The sequence below is a fragment of the Rhinoderma darwinii genome, chromosome 1, assembly GCF_050947455.1.
Source record: "Rhinoderma darwinii isolate aRhiDar2 chromosome 1, aRhiDar2.hap1, whole genome shotgun sequence".
Taxonomy (NCBI): domain Eukaryota; kingdom Metazoa; phylum Chordata; class Amphibia; order Anura; family Rhinodermatidae; genus Rhinoderma; species Rhinoderma darwinii.
Genome location: NC_134687.1, coordinates 622,620,902 through 622,638,089, shown reverse-complemented (window position 1 = coordinate 622,638,089; position 17,188 = coordinate 622,620,902).

Sequence of the window (17,188 nt, the reverse complement as noted above, 5' to 3'; positions counted from 1 at the left end):
GGAATGTCAGAAACCGGATCGGCCTTCCTTTTCTTTGACCCCTTTCTACTGCCCCTAACTACATTAACCCAGCTACTTACCTGATCCTGCTCACCCATGTCTTCACCCTCCAGTTCTAACCCACTAACTGCATGCTCCGTGAGCAGCATGCTTCGCTCAAGATTGTCTATCGCCCTCAGGGTTGCATTTTGCTCCTCCAGATCTCTAATACGAGCTTCCAGGTGACCAACATGCTCACATCTGCCACAGAGGTATTCACCCAGGAACTCCGGCTCCAGTCGTGCATACATATCAGTGACCAATCAGTGTCCTACACTCCTCATTGTTCCAGCCCAGCTTCTTTCACTGCACAATCTCACTGTGCTGTGGATCATGATGGGCTGGAACAATGAGAAGTGTATGAGGCTGATTGGTCACTGATTGGTCAGCCTCATACACTTCTTTACAACACCCACTTGGTCAAAAGTAAAAACACGCCCAGTTGGGCATTAAGAAACTAAATCTAAAATTGCTCATAACTCGCTCAAAAATGATCGTTTCTCAAAATAAAAACCACTGTTGTTATCTACATTCCAGCGCTTAGTGACGCCCCGGCTGCTAGTGCTGCATTGTTGGGTAACTTAGGAGACCCAGCGATGCAGCTGAAAGCTGCGGACTGTCGGCCATGAGAAGTTTGCGGGGGAGGGGGGCAATAAGACTTATGCATCGGGCCCCATGAGCCTTTAGCTACGCCCCTGGAGTGCATTATACTGTATGGTGGCAGCTAGAGGGCATTGTACTGTATGGTGGCAGCTAGAGGGCATTATACTGTATGGTGGCAGCTAGAGGGCATTGTACTGTATGGTGGCAGCTAGAGGGCATTATACTGTATGGTGGCAGCTAGAGGGCATTGTACTGTATGGTGGCAGCTAGAGGGCATTATACTGTATGGTGGCAGCTAGAGGGCATTGTACTGTATGGTGGCAGCTAGAGGGCATTATACTGTATGGGGGCATCTATTTGGCATTATACTGTGTGGGAGGCACTATAGGAGCTGTGTGGGCTGAACCGGGTGTGTATAGGTGGGGATTGGACGGAATTAGAGGCGTGGCTTAAAAGGGAAAAAATTGCCGCGAGACGCATCAGTTGTCCCTTTTTGCGATACTTGAAAGTTGGGCGGTATGACTCTCTTATCTGTATCTGTAAGAGCTGGGTGACAACTAACATGGCTGCCATATAGCTCCTACAGGACAAGACTCCTGAATGGCAGAAACAACAATAGATAGACGTATCTGTATATATCTATATAGACTTGGTATTCAGTGTCCTGGGAAAGCTGGATGCGAGCAGAAATAGCGGCTATAGCAGTTGTGACCCAGCTTTCCTGACAACTCAGGGTCCTGTAGGTGCGCTCTTCCAGCTGTGGTGACACTACAAGTACCAGCATGCACACACTTCTCTACCATGACTATCCCCAGCAGTGGCCATTACTCACCTACGCGCCTGGACAGCCCCAGCTCCTCATTGAGCCACTGGCAGATGATGGCAGGCATGGGTCTCGCCTGCCCGGGATCATCACACGGCGCTCGTTACCCTGCAGTTGTTACCGGAGCTTCCATGCCACGTCCCGTCTCTATGACAGCCCTCCTGGTAGGTAATGCCACCCAGCCCTCTGCAGGTAATGCCACCCAGCCCCCTGCAGGTAATGCCACCTAGCCCCCTGCAGGTAATGCCACCCAGCCCCCTACAGGTAATGCCACCCAGCTCCATGTATGTAATGCCAGCCAGCCCCCTGCAGGCAATGCCAGCCAGCCCTCTGCAGGTAATGCCACTCAGCCCCCGGCAGGTAATGCCACCAAGCCCCCTGTATGTAATGCCACCCAGCCCCCAGCAGGTAATGCCACCCAGCCCTCTGCAGGTAATGCCACCCGGCCCCCGGCAGGTAATGCCACCCGGCCCCCTGCAGGTAATGACACCCAGCCCCCTGCAGGTAATGCCACCCAGCCTCCTGTATGTAACGCCACCCAGCACTCTGCAGGTAATGCCACCCAGCCCCCGGCAGGTAATGCCACCCAGCCCTCTTCAGGTAATGCCACCTAGCCCTCTGCAAGTAATGCCACCCAGCCCTCTGCAGGTAATGCCACCCTGCCCCTGGCAGGTAATGCCACCAAGCCCACTGTATGTAATGCCACCCAGCCCCCTGTGTGTAATGCCACTCAGCTCCCTGTATGTAATGCCACCAAGTCCCCTGTAGGTAATGCCACACAGCCCACTGTAGGTTGCACCCATCCCCCCCTTCCAGGAGAAGTCACTGACTTCAATGTCCATATATAGACAGTGTAGTCACTGACTTCTCCTGGAGCGGAATTCCCGACCACAGGGTCGGTGATTCTGCTTCAGAAGTGAGTGACGTCACTGTGTCCATATATGGACAGTGTAGTCACTCACTTCTCCTGTAGCGGAATCCCCATCCAAGGGGTCGGGGATTCCGCTTAAGAAGTGAGTGATGTCGCTGTGTCCGTATATGGAGAGTGTAGTCACTCACTTCTCCTGTAGCGGAATCTCCGGCCACGGGGTCGGGGATTCTGCTTCAGAAGTGAGTGACGTCGCTGTGTCCATATGTGGACAGTGTAGTCACTCACTTCTCCTGTAGCGGAATCCCCAGCCACGGGGTCGGGGATTCCGCTTCAGAAGTGAGTGACGTCGCTGTGTCCATATATGGACAGTGTAGTCACTCACTTCTCCTGTAGCGGAATCCTCAGCCACGGGGTCGGGGATTCCACTTCAGAAGTGAGTGACATCGCTGTGTCCATATATGGACAGTGTAGTCACTCACTTCTCCTGTAGCGGAATCCCCGGCCACGGGTCGGGGATTCCGCTTCAGAAGTGAGTGATGTCGCTGTGTCCATATATGGACAGTGTAGTCACTCACTTCTCCTGTAGCGGAATCAACAATCCCCGCCCGGGGATTGGGGATTCCGACTCCTACAGGGAGCAAAAGAAGACCCTCCTCCTCCTCACATGCACTCTGCACTGTGAGAAGGAGGAGATGAGAGAGCGCAAGTGACGGAATACATGGCCATCACTCGAGACACATTCCGGTGATGGCCGTGTATTACCCGGCCCCATAGACTTCTATGGGAGCCAGGCGGCCGGGTTAACGGCCGAAAATAGGGCATGTCCTGACTAAGCCCTGTCGTGTGAATAGGGGCTTAGTCTGTCTTACAATCAGTAATTGGGAGCTCAGTTCCTTACATGTAATCTAAAAGTCAAGAGGAAGCTACTTTTATGGTGATCTCCTGTATGCTAAACTCGAGAAGTGTGTATTTGAGAGGATCTGTAATGACGGGGAAGGGAGACAGACAGGTGAGCCCTAATCTACCCGCCACTCAGTCCCTGCCTACTTGCAACGGCCCGTCCTAGGCGATGGCGTACAACTGGGCGACGGTCCCTACGCTCAATAAGTGCATGACAGACAAACAGACATGGGTACACAGAAGCTAAGGGAAATGGGGCAGTTGCCAACGGCAACACCGTGAGCAACAAGAGAAGTGAACGAGCCGAGTCAAACCAGGAGTGTACGAGGTACCAAACGCAGAGCAGGAGAGTAGTCAGTAAGCCAGGGTCAATATGAAGTAGGAACAAATAGTTCAAGCAGCAGCAGCAGAGCCAGGAAACAGGAGAATCACAAGCAAAGGAGGAGCAGGAAGTGAAGGTATAAATAGACAGAGGGCGGGAGCTAGCTCCGTCTGGCCAGGCTGTGATAGGCTCTCCCACTCCTCAGCCTCCCAGCCTGATTGGTAGAAGGAGGGGGTCACTCGATCAGACTTAGGAGCAGGTGCAGACTGACTAACCACGGGCGTCGATACAGAAGCTGTGTCTGGCAGATCCTTTACAGGATCTTTCTGCCCTTCCTGGGTTACATCGTGTCCGACTGTGGACTCAAGATGGATCCAGAGAAGGTGAAATCCGTCTTAGAGTGGCCACGTCCATAGGGGCTTCGGTCCGTACAATGATTTCTAGGATTCGCAAACTTCTATCGGCAATTTATCCCGAACTTCTCGTTTCAGACTGCCCCAATCTCAGCCCTCACCAAGAAGGGGGTGAATGCCAAGGTTTGGCCTATGGAGGCAGAGTCAGCATTTATAAATCTCAAAAATGCTTTCACCTCAGCCTCCGTTCTTCATCACCCTGATGCATCTCGACCGTTCTCTTTGGCGGTGGATGCATCCTCCGTTAGTGCTGGAGCACTACTATGTCAAAAGAACTCTAAGGGCAAGAAGGTGGCCTGTGGCTTTGTTTCAAAACTATTCTCTTTGGCTGAACGTAACTATTCCATCAGGGATTTGCTGGCCGTCAAGTTGGCATTAGAGGAGTGGAGACACTTGCTGGAGGGCGCTGTTCACCCTATTACCATTTATATGGATCACAAGAACCTCATGTACTTACAGTCAGCACAACAACTAAATCCTCGCCAAGCCAGGTGGTCGTTGTTCTTCACCCGATTTAAATTTGAGACTAATGACTCTGAGAAGATTCCACAATATATTATAGATCCTTCTAGGATTATTGCCGCTAACCCTTTCCAAATTAGAGACATTCCTCCCGGAAAGACTTTTGTTGGGCTTGCAGACAGGAAGAGAATTCTCTGCTGCGGAAACAGCTCCAAACTGGCAAGGCACTCTGGTGTCTGAAAGACTCTGGACTTCATAGCCCGTCAGTACTGGTGACCCACGCTGCCTAGAGAAGTTACGGACTTCATGTACAAACTGTGTCTCGAGCAAGGCCCGCTCCAAACCTGCTGGTCTGCTCCTACCCCTGCCTGTCCCTGATGTCTCTTGGCAGAATATCCCTATGGACTTTATTATAGACTTTCCCCCTCAGCTGGATGTACTACGGTATGGGTAGTATTGGATCGTTTCTCTAAAATAGCCCATTTCATTCCGTGGACTGGTCTTCGGTCTGCTCCTCGCCAGGCAAAGCTGTTTATTCTTAACATTTTCCGTCTACACAGACTTCCTCTGCACATTGTCTCAGATCGGGATGTACAGTTCACGTCCAAGTTTTGGAGAGCCCTGTGCAACCTGCTAGATGTTAAGCTGGACTCTCCTCCGCCTACCACCCACAGTCGAATGGTCAGGTGGAGAGGACCAATCAAACTTTGGAGAACTATCTGTGTCATTTTGTTTCCGCCCAACATGACAATTGGGCACAACTTCTGCCTTGGACGGAATTCTCATACAACAACCACACAAGTGAGTCTACTGCTTAGTCTCCCTTCTACATTGTGTACAGCCAGCATCCCCGAGTTCCACTTCCTGTGCCAGCCATGTCTCAAGTTCCAGCAGCTAACTCTTCGTTTTGGACTTTTATTCACATCTGGTAGCAATCTAAGGCTGCCATTCTTCAATCAGTGGTCCGCATAAAAAGAAGGCTGACATAAAAATAATAGTTCCTCCTTAGTTCTCTCCTGGAGTCAAAGTCTGGCTGTCCTCGAGAAACATTAGACTCAAGATGCCTTCTCACAAATTCACTCCCAGGTTCCTCGGTCCTTTCGAAATCCTGCAAAGGATAAACCTGTAGCCTATAAACTTTGGTTGCCTCCTACGCTCAAGATTCCCAACTCTTTCCACGTGTCCCCCCTTGAACCTGTGGTCCTGAACCGCTACAATAAAATTCCTGGTCCTGTGGTTGCTTCCAGCGGTTCATCTGATGTGTTTGAGGTGAAGTAGATCCTGGACTGCAAGAGGGTAGGAGGAAGGACTTTCTATTTGGTGGACTGGAGAGGGTTTGGACCTGAAGAGAGATCCTGGGAACCAGAGGAGAACCTCAATGCCCCTACCCTCATTAAAAAATTCCTCTCTCGCTCTGGACCCAAGAAGAGGGGGCGAAAGGGGGGGGTACTGCTACCACCGTGGTCACTGACAGCAACCTCTCCATACCTGCCTCCCGCAGGTCTTCCTCTTCCTGCCAACGTCTCCCTCCCCGGAGACGCCAGCACATGTGTCCACTCTGTCCTGTAGTGTTCACTAGAGGACGTGCGCGCGCAGGTTCCCGGCCTTAAAGGGCCAGTGCGTGCATATGTAATTAATTAATTATGCTCAGATCACCTTACATAGTTACATAGTTAGTACGGCTTAAAAAAGACACATGTCCATCAAGTTCAACCAAGGGACGGGAAAAGGGAAGGGGAAAATTTCTACACATAGGAGCTAATACTTTTTTGTTCTAGGAAATTATCTAACCCTTTTTTGTGACCAGCTCCTGCGGTAGACTATTCCATAGATTCACAGTTCTCACAGTAAAGAAGGCTTGTCGCCTCTGCAGGTTGACCCTTTTTTTTCTCCAGACGGAAGGAGTGCCCCCTTGTTTTTTGAGGGGGTTTTACATGGAACAGGATTTCACCATATTTTTTGTATGTGCCATTAATATATTTATATAAATGAATCATGTCCCCCTTTAGTCGTCTTTTTTCTAGGCTAAATAGGTTTAATTATTTTAATCTTTCCTCATAACTTAGATTCTCCATACCCCTTATTAGCTTCGTTGCTCTTCTTTGTATTTTTTCTAACTCCAGGGCATCCTTTCTATGAACTGGAGCCCAGAACTGAACTGCATATTCTAGATGAGGCCTCACTAATGCTTTGAAAAGTGACGATATTACATCCCTGTCCCGCGAGTCCATGCCTCTTTTAATACACGACAATATCCTGCTGGCCTTTGAAGCAGCTGATTGATACTGCATGCTGTTATTTAGTTTATGATCTACAAGTACACCCAGATCCTTCTCAACAAGTGAATCCCCCAGTGTAGCTTCCTCTAGGACATATGATGCATGCAGGCTGTTGGTACCCAGGTGCATAACTTTACATTTATCTACATTAAACTTCATTTGCCAACTGGATGCCCAAACACTTAGTTTGTTTAAATCCGCTTGCAATTCACGAGCATCTTCCATAGACTGAACTATATTACATAGCTTGGTGTCAACTGCAAAAATAGAAATACTGCTATTAATCCCATCCTCTATATCATTAATAAATAAATTGAATAATAGTGGTCCCAGCACTGAACCCTGGGGTACACCACTTATAACCGGTGACCATTCAGAGTAGGAATCATTGACCACAAGTCTCTGGATACGGTCCTTGAGCCAATTCTAAATCCAATCACAAACTATATTTTCTAAACCTATAGTCCTTAATTTACCCATTAGACGTCCATGAGGGACAGTGTCAAATGCCTTTGCAAAGTCCAAAAACACTATATCCACAGCGGCCCCTCTGTCTAGGCTTCTGCTCACCTCTTCATAAAAACAGATCAGGTTCGTTTGACAACTTCTGTCCTTAGTAAAACCGTGCTGGCTATCACTTATTATACTGTTTTTTGTCACATAATCCTGTATATAGTCCCTCAATAGCTCCTCAAACATTTTCCCCACGATGGATGTTAAGCTTACTGGTCTATAATTACCCAGGGAAGACCTAGAGCCCTTTTTGAAAATAGGCACCAGATTTGCCCTGCGCCAGTCCCTTGGCACTATACCAGTCACTAGAGAATCTCTGAATATTATGAAAAGGGGGACAGAAATAACTGAACTAAGCTCTTTAAGATTTCTAGGGTGTATCCCATCTGGTCCCGGGGCCTTGTGCACATTTATTTTATTTCATTTAGCTTGGGCCATATCTACATTCATCCAATTCGGTATACCAACTGATATATTAACAGCACTGGCACCGGCTACATCAGCTGCTCTTTCTTCTGTTGTATATACAGAGCTAAAGAACCCATTTAGTAACTCTGCCTTCTCTTTATCCCTTGTGACCAACTCCCCATTACCTCTATCTAGGGGTCCTACATGTTCAGACCTTGGCTTTTTTGCATTTATATCCTTGAATAATTTTTTGGGATTTGTTTTACTATCCTTGGCCACCTGCCTTTCATTTTGTATTTTTGCTAATTTTATTATATTTTAACAGATTTTATTAAGCTCCTTATATTTTACAAAGGCTACAGCTGTACCCTCAGATTTGTATTTTTAAATGCCCTTTTTTTGTCATGTATTGCCCCTTTCACAAAAGGTGTAAGCCATGTGGGATTTAATTTTAGTTGTTTATACTTATTACCTATAGGAATAAATTTTGCACTATAATTACCCAAAGTAGATTTGAAAATCTCCCATTTATTATTTGTCCCATTATTTAACATTAGTTCTTCCCAGTCTATATCCTGAATTGCAGCCCTCATCCTGGGGAAATTGGCTTTCTTAAAACTTTCTTGAACTATAAAAAGGGTCCTGTCCTTTCGATCCTTGCCTAAACGTTTTTTGTAATTCCCATGTTAATCTTGCAAACGGTCCATTAGTGTTACCCTGTTTCCAGTGTTCCCGTGCCCTGTTACCTGTATCCCGTGCTGTGTTATTGTTCCTGAGCTTGTTTAGTGATTGGAGTCGTGTCCTGCTGCTCCTGCTGTTGTCCGCAAAGTCTGACGCAACCTGCGGCACCTTTATGTCATCAACCTGCTGTCATCAACCACATCTGGCGCAACCTGCTGTCATCCGCCATGTCTGGTGCAACCTGTCACATCCACCTCCAGTCGTGCTAAAGCCCCTGCCAATTGTCTTGACTATCTGAGGTACTTTCGTGCTACGTACTTCTTGTATAGACTTGTGCATTGACTGTGACTTGGCCAGCTGCCTGTCCGCCACGGCGGAGCAACCTGGTGGGTCACCATACCCGGAGATCGTGATAATAACCAGCTGTTTAATATTAATTACTGGTGTTGTACCCTTGTCTCTTTTCAGCGATCACTTACCTGCCTGATCATTCCTACTCTGAAGATATATACACTACCGGTCAAAAGTTTGGGGTCACCCAGACAATTTTGTGTTTTCCACGAAAACTCACACTTATATTTATCAAATGAGTTGCAAAATGACTAGAAGATAAAGTCAAGACATTGACAAGGTTAAAAATAATGATTTTTATTTCAAATAATAATTTTCTCCTTCAGACTTTGCTTTCGTCAAAGAATGCTCCATTTGCAGCAATTACAGCATTGCAGACCTTTGGCATTCTAGCTGTTAATTTGCTGAGGTAATCGGGAGAAATTTCACCCCATGCTTCCAGAAGCCCCTCCCACAAGTTGGATTGGCTTGATGGGCACTTCTTGCGTACCATACGGTCAAGCTGCTCCCACAACAGCTCTATGGAGTTGAGATCTGGTGACTGCGCTGGCCACTCCATTACAGATAGAATACCAGCTGCCCGATTCTTCCCTAAATAGTTCTTGCATAATTTGGAGGTGTGCTTTGGGTCATTGTCCTGTTGTAGGATGAAATTTGCTCCAATCAAGCGCTGTTCACAGGGTATGGCATGGCGTTACAAATCTCCCACTTTACCAGCACGAAAGCAACCCCAGACCATCACATTACCTCCACCTTGCTTGACAGATGGCGTCAGGCACTCTTCCAGCATCTTTTCAGTTGTTCTGTGTCTCACAAATGTTCTTCTGTGTGAACCAAACACCTCAAACTTCGATTCGTCTGTCCATAACACTTTTTTCCAATCTTCCTTTGTCCAATGTCTGTGTCCTTTTGCCCATATTAATCTTTTCCTTTTATTAGCCAGTCTCAGATATGGCTTTTTCTTTGCCTCTCTGCCCTGAAGTCCAGCATCCCGGAGTCGACTCATCACTGTAGACGTTAACACTGGCGTTTTGCGGGTACTATTTAATGAAGCTGCCAGTTGAGGACCTGTGAGGCGTCTATTTCTCATACTAGAGACTCTAATGTACTTGTCTTGTTGCTCAGTTGTGCAGCGGGGCCTCCCACTTCTCTTTCTACTCAGGTTAGAGCCTGTTTATGCTGTCCTCTGAAGGGAGTAGTACACACCGTGGTAGGAAATCTTCAGTTTCTTGGCAATTTCTCGCATGGAATAGCCTTCATTTCTAAGAACAAGTATAGACTGTCGAGTTTCACATGAAAGCTCTCTTTTTCTAGCCATTTTGAGAGTTTAATCGAACCCACAAATGTAATGCTCCAGATTCTCAACTAGCTCAAAGGAAGGTCAGTTTTATAGCTCCTCTAAACAGCAAAACTGTTTACAGCGGTGCTAACATAATTGCACAAGGGTTTTCAAGTGTTTTCTAATCACCCATTAGCCTTCTAACACAGTTAGGCTGGGTTCACACGACCTATTTTCAGGCGTAAACGAGGCGTATTATGCCTCGCTTTACGCCTGAAAATAGGGCTACAATACGTTGGCAAACATCTGCCCATTCATTTGAATGGGTTTGCCGACGTACTGTGCAGACGACCTGTAATTTACGCGTCGTCGTTTGACAGCTGTCAAACGATGACGCGTAAATTGACTGCCTCGGCAAAGAAGTGCAGGACACTTCTTTGCAACGTAATTTGAGACGTTCTTCATTGAACTCAATGAAGAGCAGCTCAAAATTTATGAGCGTGACAGACGCCTCGCATAATACGAGGAGCTTTTACGGCTGAAACGAGGCAGCTGTTTTCTCCTGAAAACAGTCTGTCATTTCAGCCGTAAAAGCCTCTCACCGTGTGCACATACCCTTAGCAAACTCAATGTACCATTAGAACACTGGAGTGATGGTTGCTGGAAATGGGCCTCTATACACCTATGTAGATATTGCGTTAAAAACCAGACGTTTGCAGCTAGAATAGTCATTTAGCACATTAACAATGTATAGAGTGGATTTCTGATTAATTTAATGTTATCTTCATTGAAAAAAACTGTGCTTTTCTTGCAAAAATAAGGACATTTCTAAGTGGCCCTAAACTTTTGAACGGTAGTGTATATCTGTGTGATCAGTCAGTATATGTATCGGAAATCATTTCAAAGTACAGTAAATAAAATAGTGTAGTACCATGTTAGCCAGAAACAACATGCAATGTTAAGTACTTTTGTGTCCAAAAAGACGAAAGTATAGTAGGTATGATACCTTTATGGGCTACAGGCTTCTTCTTCAGGCTTATTTTTAGAAATGAATGACTTAGAAAAAAGCACAATATTTAAGATGTTACACAAAGACAATTAGTACATGAGGTGATACATCATTAAGAAAATCCGGGGTAATAAAACTGAGATTATAGGGGTGATGTTTTAGGAGATAAGGGATCTGGAGTCAGTTTGATGAAGGATGTGATGTGTGTCCATGTGTGAGATTGAGGCCTTGTGTCAATGACTGGAATTTTATCATCAGCTTGAATTCTCAATTTTTTCTTTCTCTGTTGTTTTTAAAATGACCCCTCAGTATTAGGTCTGGTCCAGAGAAGTGTTTACCCACGGGTGTATCCAGATGCTGTTTTATTGTATGTCTGTGAAGATTCATCCTGGATTGTAATTTTTGTATTGTTTCCCCAATGTAGATTCCAATGTAGATTCATTGCAGAAAGAAAAGAGGAAATCTATTACTTTTTTAGGGACACTAGAACTGGCTGCAGTCCTGTTATCAATTCTTGCAAAACACTGAAGTCTCAAGTCAGTACAAGGATTAAGATTCCTTGGAAATACTTCATAACACCAGATAAGACTCATTGTGAAATTAGATGTTCGGTAAATATTCAGTGTAGGCTGAAACTCTTGCTGACTCATGTTAAATACAATCTTTGGAGACATGCTGAATTATAAATCAAGGGGGAAACTTTTATTTTATCTAACAGAAGAAAACATAGAGGAACTGGAGTAAAGTAAAAACAACATGTGATCTGTTATAGGGGCTGCAGGTTTTTTGCTTAACTAAGTAAATGTCGGATTGTAAGGTCTCCGGGACCCCAGATGGGGTAGGACCCGGTGCGGGATGTGTGGCGGATGAGATGGTATGAAGACAGGAGTGATGGTAGAACATGTCTTTACTTTCACACAAATGTCCACAGCGAACAATTACAATAATTCTCAGTAGCCACTGGAAGGCACAGTCTTATTTGCAATGGTTCAGACAGACAGATAGTGGCTGGCTTGCCGTATACTTGTCGCAGACTTGGCCGTGGGCACCCCTCCCTGGTACAGGGGTTGGTCTGGCAATTCAGGCCTAATAGTCCACAAAATGGCGGCTACTGGCTGCTTCACTTCGGGCATAGCTTTCATTGAGATGTGGTTGCTGATTCACAGGTCTCTCTATAGGCCTTATTTAAGACTGTCTCTACCCGTAGTCTTACACTATGCTGGACACTGCAGGTACAGATCTTTCTGACTGGCTTGAACATTTCCTTTACGTTCCCACTCTAACTGCCTAACCAGTTCTCAATACAGTGTGGGCTGCTACCTCACCCACAGCTCACTCTTCAGGACCTGCTGCCACTACAGGCCCAACGATGGATGCAGCCAAGCCCGATTCTCACCAGTCTCCTCAGGGCTCCTTAGTTTTATTTTTCTCCCAGACCAGTTCCTCTGGCTTCCTGCGCCTCCAAAGCAGCTTCCATCAGAACCTTCTTCCTTGCAACGACACTTTTCACCCTCTCTTAGCAGCTTGGCACCATCAGCATCATGTCCTGCTGCTATCTCCACCAGCACTGCATCTTGTCACTGCTCCTTACTCCCTCCTGCACAGACTTGTTACTTCATGGGCTTTAGCCCGCACTCTGAACACTGTTTCGCAGGCTTACTGATGTTTTTTTACACCAAGCTCCACTCCTTCACTAAGCCACGCCCCAAAATGGCGCATCTTGGAGCCTACACTTTAGATGGAACCAGTGAGCCCGTCCCTTGCCAGATCTGCAAAGACGGAGTTAAATCAAAATAATATCAGCACAAACCTATACACAGTGCAATATACACAGTGGCCCGACTGACCACTGACCCACTTAGTGGGGAAATACACAAACCTAGCAGACAACTGGGGCCAACAACAGACATCTTAAAGGTACAGTACACTATTACACTTGCATACTATTTACAATGCTACGGAGGGCCGAATATACAATAATGCACGTAAACAACATTTTCCTGTAACGTGAGGATTTATCTCCCCCACTTTACACGATGACGAAGAAACTTTTTCTCATCTAAACAAATGCTTGTTTCCGATTATTGGCCTATGTAAATAGGGTAGCGTTCAGCTGACAAACCAGCAAATGCTTGCGTTTTATCGGCTGATCACAACTTTTATGCTGCCTAAAAAATTATTGATTGTCGACAGCACATCTTACCATGTAAACAAAGAGTTTGCTGCCGACAAGATGCAAACGATCATTGCTCCATGTATATGGACAAACGAGCACGGATCGACATGCTGTTATCGCCGATTGTTAGGCTGGATTCACACTAGCACATTACGTCCGTAATGGACGGAACGTATTTCGGCCGCAAGTCCTGAACCTAACACACTGCAGGGAGCCGGGCTCCTAGCATCATACTTATGTACGTGTGAATCCAGCCTTACCGGGCAGGAAATCTGTCCACGTAAAACCACCCTTAGTCCTGAAAGACCCTTCCAATCAATAATCAGGTTCAGATTTAATTTTACAGAACCTGTGGCAACATAATCTTGGGTGGCCCGAGTTATGGGTGTGTGGTCATTTCTGCACAGTGTACAGAGGTAGGCATCTTTATCTTGACTTTAAATACACAGTGGCAAGAAACTTTAACTTGACTTTTCAATGACTTTTCGAGGGCTTTTGCTGTGTGATATCACGCTGCAACAAGTCATCTGAGGCAAGATAAACTTGGCTACATCTGTAGGTTGATCTTTACATATCTTAGTATAATTATTGTTGCATAAATTCAATAGCACATATAAATTCATAACATTTTGGGTATCTGGATAAATGGCATCTTCCAGCTATCTTTAGAGTAAATAAAAGATGGGGAGGAGGGGGATGCAGCTGCAGTTTCTCTTTCTTTTCCTTTCTTTGAGACTTCATAGTATGCGAAAAAAACAGAAATCAATTTTGCCAGTATGGGTGGAGTGAATTTTCTTTTTCCTCACTGCTTTTAGAACTTTTGAATTTTTTTTATTAATATAGCTGTATTAGGGATTGCTATATGCGGAGATGTTTTTTTTTTATTTGTAAAAAAATTTTCACACTATTTACTGTGTGGCATAAATAACATGTTCAATTTATCCTTTGAGCCATTATGATAATAGTGATACCATATAATTTTTTTCATTTCCCCTAAGAAGCATTTCACATGTTTTTTTATAATTTTTCTAATATGGGACTCGTACTAACGATTTTCCTGGGTGACTATTTTAGTCTGCTACTGAAATAAAAACCCATCTGCACCCAACTATGGTGTCATGTGGTGACAGAGGGAGCCCCATCCCATTGACTAAACAGTACATCTAATATTTGCAAGTGTAAATGCTCTTTGCAAAACCCTGTGACCTCCTATCAAATATTTAATTGCTGTTATTAAAATGCAAATTCAGGTCTATTTCACACTGAAAGCCTATCTGCAAGTAAATTGGCAGAAGCGGACCAAACTTCAGAAAAAACAATAATCCAGCATTTACTGTAACAGCAGCGTTTTTCTACGAGGGACTCTTTTCGCTTGCTCTGGCACATCAGGTCTTTATAGAAATATCTGTGCAGAATAAACTCACATTCAAAAACTTTTCACAACTTGGACATTTATAGCATATCCACAGGAATGTTAATGGGTAAGGGTATGTTCACACAACCTATTTTCTGCCGTATTTCGGGCTGTAAACTTCCCGAAAAACGGCTGAAAAATCGTAAGCAGAACGCCTACAAACATCTGCCCATTGATTTCAATGGGAAATACGGTGTTCTGTTCCGAAGGGGCGTTATTTTACGCCTCATTTTCAAATAACGGAGCGTAAAAAGACGCCCCGTAAAAAGAAGTGCATGTCACTTCTTGAGCCGTTTTTCATTGACTCAATAAAAAAACAGCTCCAAAAATGGCCGTAAAAAACGCAGCAAAAAACGCTAGTTGTTTAAAAATCATCTGAAAATCAGGGGATGTTTTCCCGTAAAAACAGCTCCGTATTTTCAGCCGTTTTTTGTTAAGCGTCTGAACATACCCTTAGAGTCCCTCCTATGGGACCCTTAACTATCGGGAAACAGGGGTCGGGCGGTGCACATGGCCATATTTCTCCCATTATTTGGCATTAAAGGAGTTTTCTGTGTTATGTAAAAAAAACAACATACATATACTACATTTCCTCACCATTTTGAAGATGTTTGCTGTCAGTGAAAAATAACTCACTTGTTTGAATTCAGAGACAGCAAACCTGTACATACCTAGTCCTGCTCTCAGCTGAGAAGTGGATACAATTATATCCAGTCTATACAATGCTCTGTGATATAAACACCCTGGACTCCAGACTAATACATTGTAGCAAAAGATCAGAGAGATTTGTTCAGCTGCTGCTGATGTGTTTAGCTCTCAGATCATTGTCTAGCCCCCCCATCAAAAATTAACTTTTTCAGTAATTATATGTACCCCAAAATGGTGCAATTAAAAAAAACAAGTCGATGTGAAAATAAAAAAGTTATGGTTATCAGAAGGTGGGGATGAAAAAACAGAAAACATTGCCAAAACTGGCTGCGGCAGCAAGGGATTCAAGTCATTGTGGTCCGTCGGTGACCATTTGCATTAACAGTGTTATATCTGTATTGAAGAGATATTTTAAACAATCAAGGTTATTGCTAGAGGAGACTGACCTTTTGAGAACAGGTTACTTGCAATCCTATTTTCCTGTCAGCTGAGATAAGTGTGAGGGAGTCCAAACATAAAAGAGGGAGGATAATGCAACCTCTGCAAAACCCAGGAGTAAAACAACAACAGACAAGCCCAAAATGTAGAGAAGGAGTCCCAGGCAGAGCGCTTGAAGCGACTCTGTTTCGGGACTCCGACAATGTGGAAGCCCCTAACATCACTGTCCATATATGGACAGTTATGTCGGGGGCAACCAATGGGCCAGCGTCCCGGGCTCTGCCTGGGACTCCTGCTCTGCTCCCAACATCACTGTCCATATATGTCCATATAACATCACTGTCCTTTCCACCTGCTAACACTAAGCACCCCTTAGTAATGGACACTGTCAATCAGACAGCGGATATTACTGAGGCAGTAATAATAGAGTTTAAAAAAAAACACAGACACACAGAAAATATATTTTACTGAAATAAAACCCCACACACAACCCTCGTTAACCATTTTATTAAAAATAAAAAATAAAACACTTTCATCGAAGTACTCCTCGAATCTGAAGTAGTCCAACAACCGAACCTGTAAAAAAATCAAACACAAAAAAAACACATTAGTAACACATAAAAAACGTTTAACACCCTAGCAACGCCCCTGGTGTGTGTGTGTGTGTGTGTGATATATATATATATACACAGAAAATAAGCCCTCACACTGCTCATTCGACGGAAAAGTAAAAAAAATTATGCCTGTCAGAATGTGGCGACAAAACTCTTTTATTTTTAACAATCAGTTTTTTCCTTGTAAAAAGTAGTAAAACATGAAAAAAACGATATAAATTTGGTATCGCTGTAATCGTCCTGACTCGCAGAATGAAGTTAAAGAGGCTCTGTCACCAGATTTTGCAGCCCCTACCTGCTATTGCAGCAGATCGGCGCTGCAATGTAGATTACAGTAACGTTTTTATTTTTAAAAAACGAGCATTTTTGGCCAAGTTATGACCATTTTCGTATTTATGCAAATGAGGCTTGCAAAAGTACAACTGGGTGTGTTGAAAAGTAAAAGTACAACTGGGCGTGTATTATGTGCGTACATCGGGGCGTGTTTACTACTTTTACTAGCTGGGCGTTGTGTATAGAAGTATCATCCACTTCTCTTCACAACGCCCAGCTTCTGGCAGTGCAGCACTGTGACGTCACTCACAGGTCCTGCATCGTGTCGGCACCAGAGGCTACACTTGATTCTGCAGCAGCATCAGCATTTGCAGGTAAGTAGCTACATCGACTTACCTGCAAACGCCGATGCTGCTGCAGAATCATCTGTAGCCTCTGGTGCCGACACGATGCAGGACCTGTGAGTGACGTCACAGTGCTGCACTGCCAGAAGCTGGGCGTTGTGAAGAGAAGTGGATGACACTTCTATACACAACGCCCAGCTAGTAAAAGTAGTAAACACGCCCCGATGTACGCACATAATACACGCCCAGTTGTACTTTTACTTTTCAACACGCCCAGTTGTACTTTTGCAAGCCTCATTTGCATAAATACGGAAATCGTCATAACTTG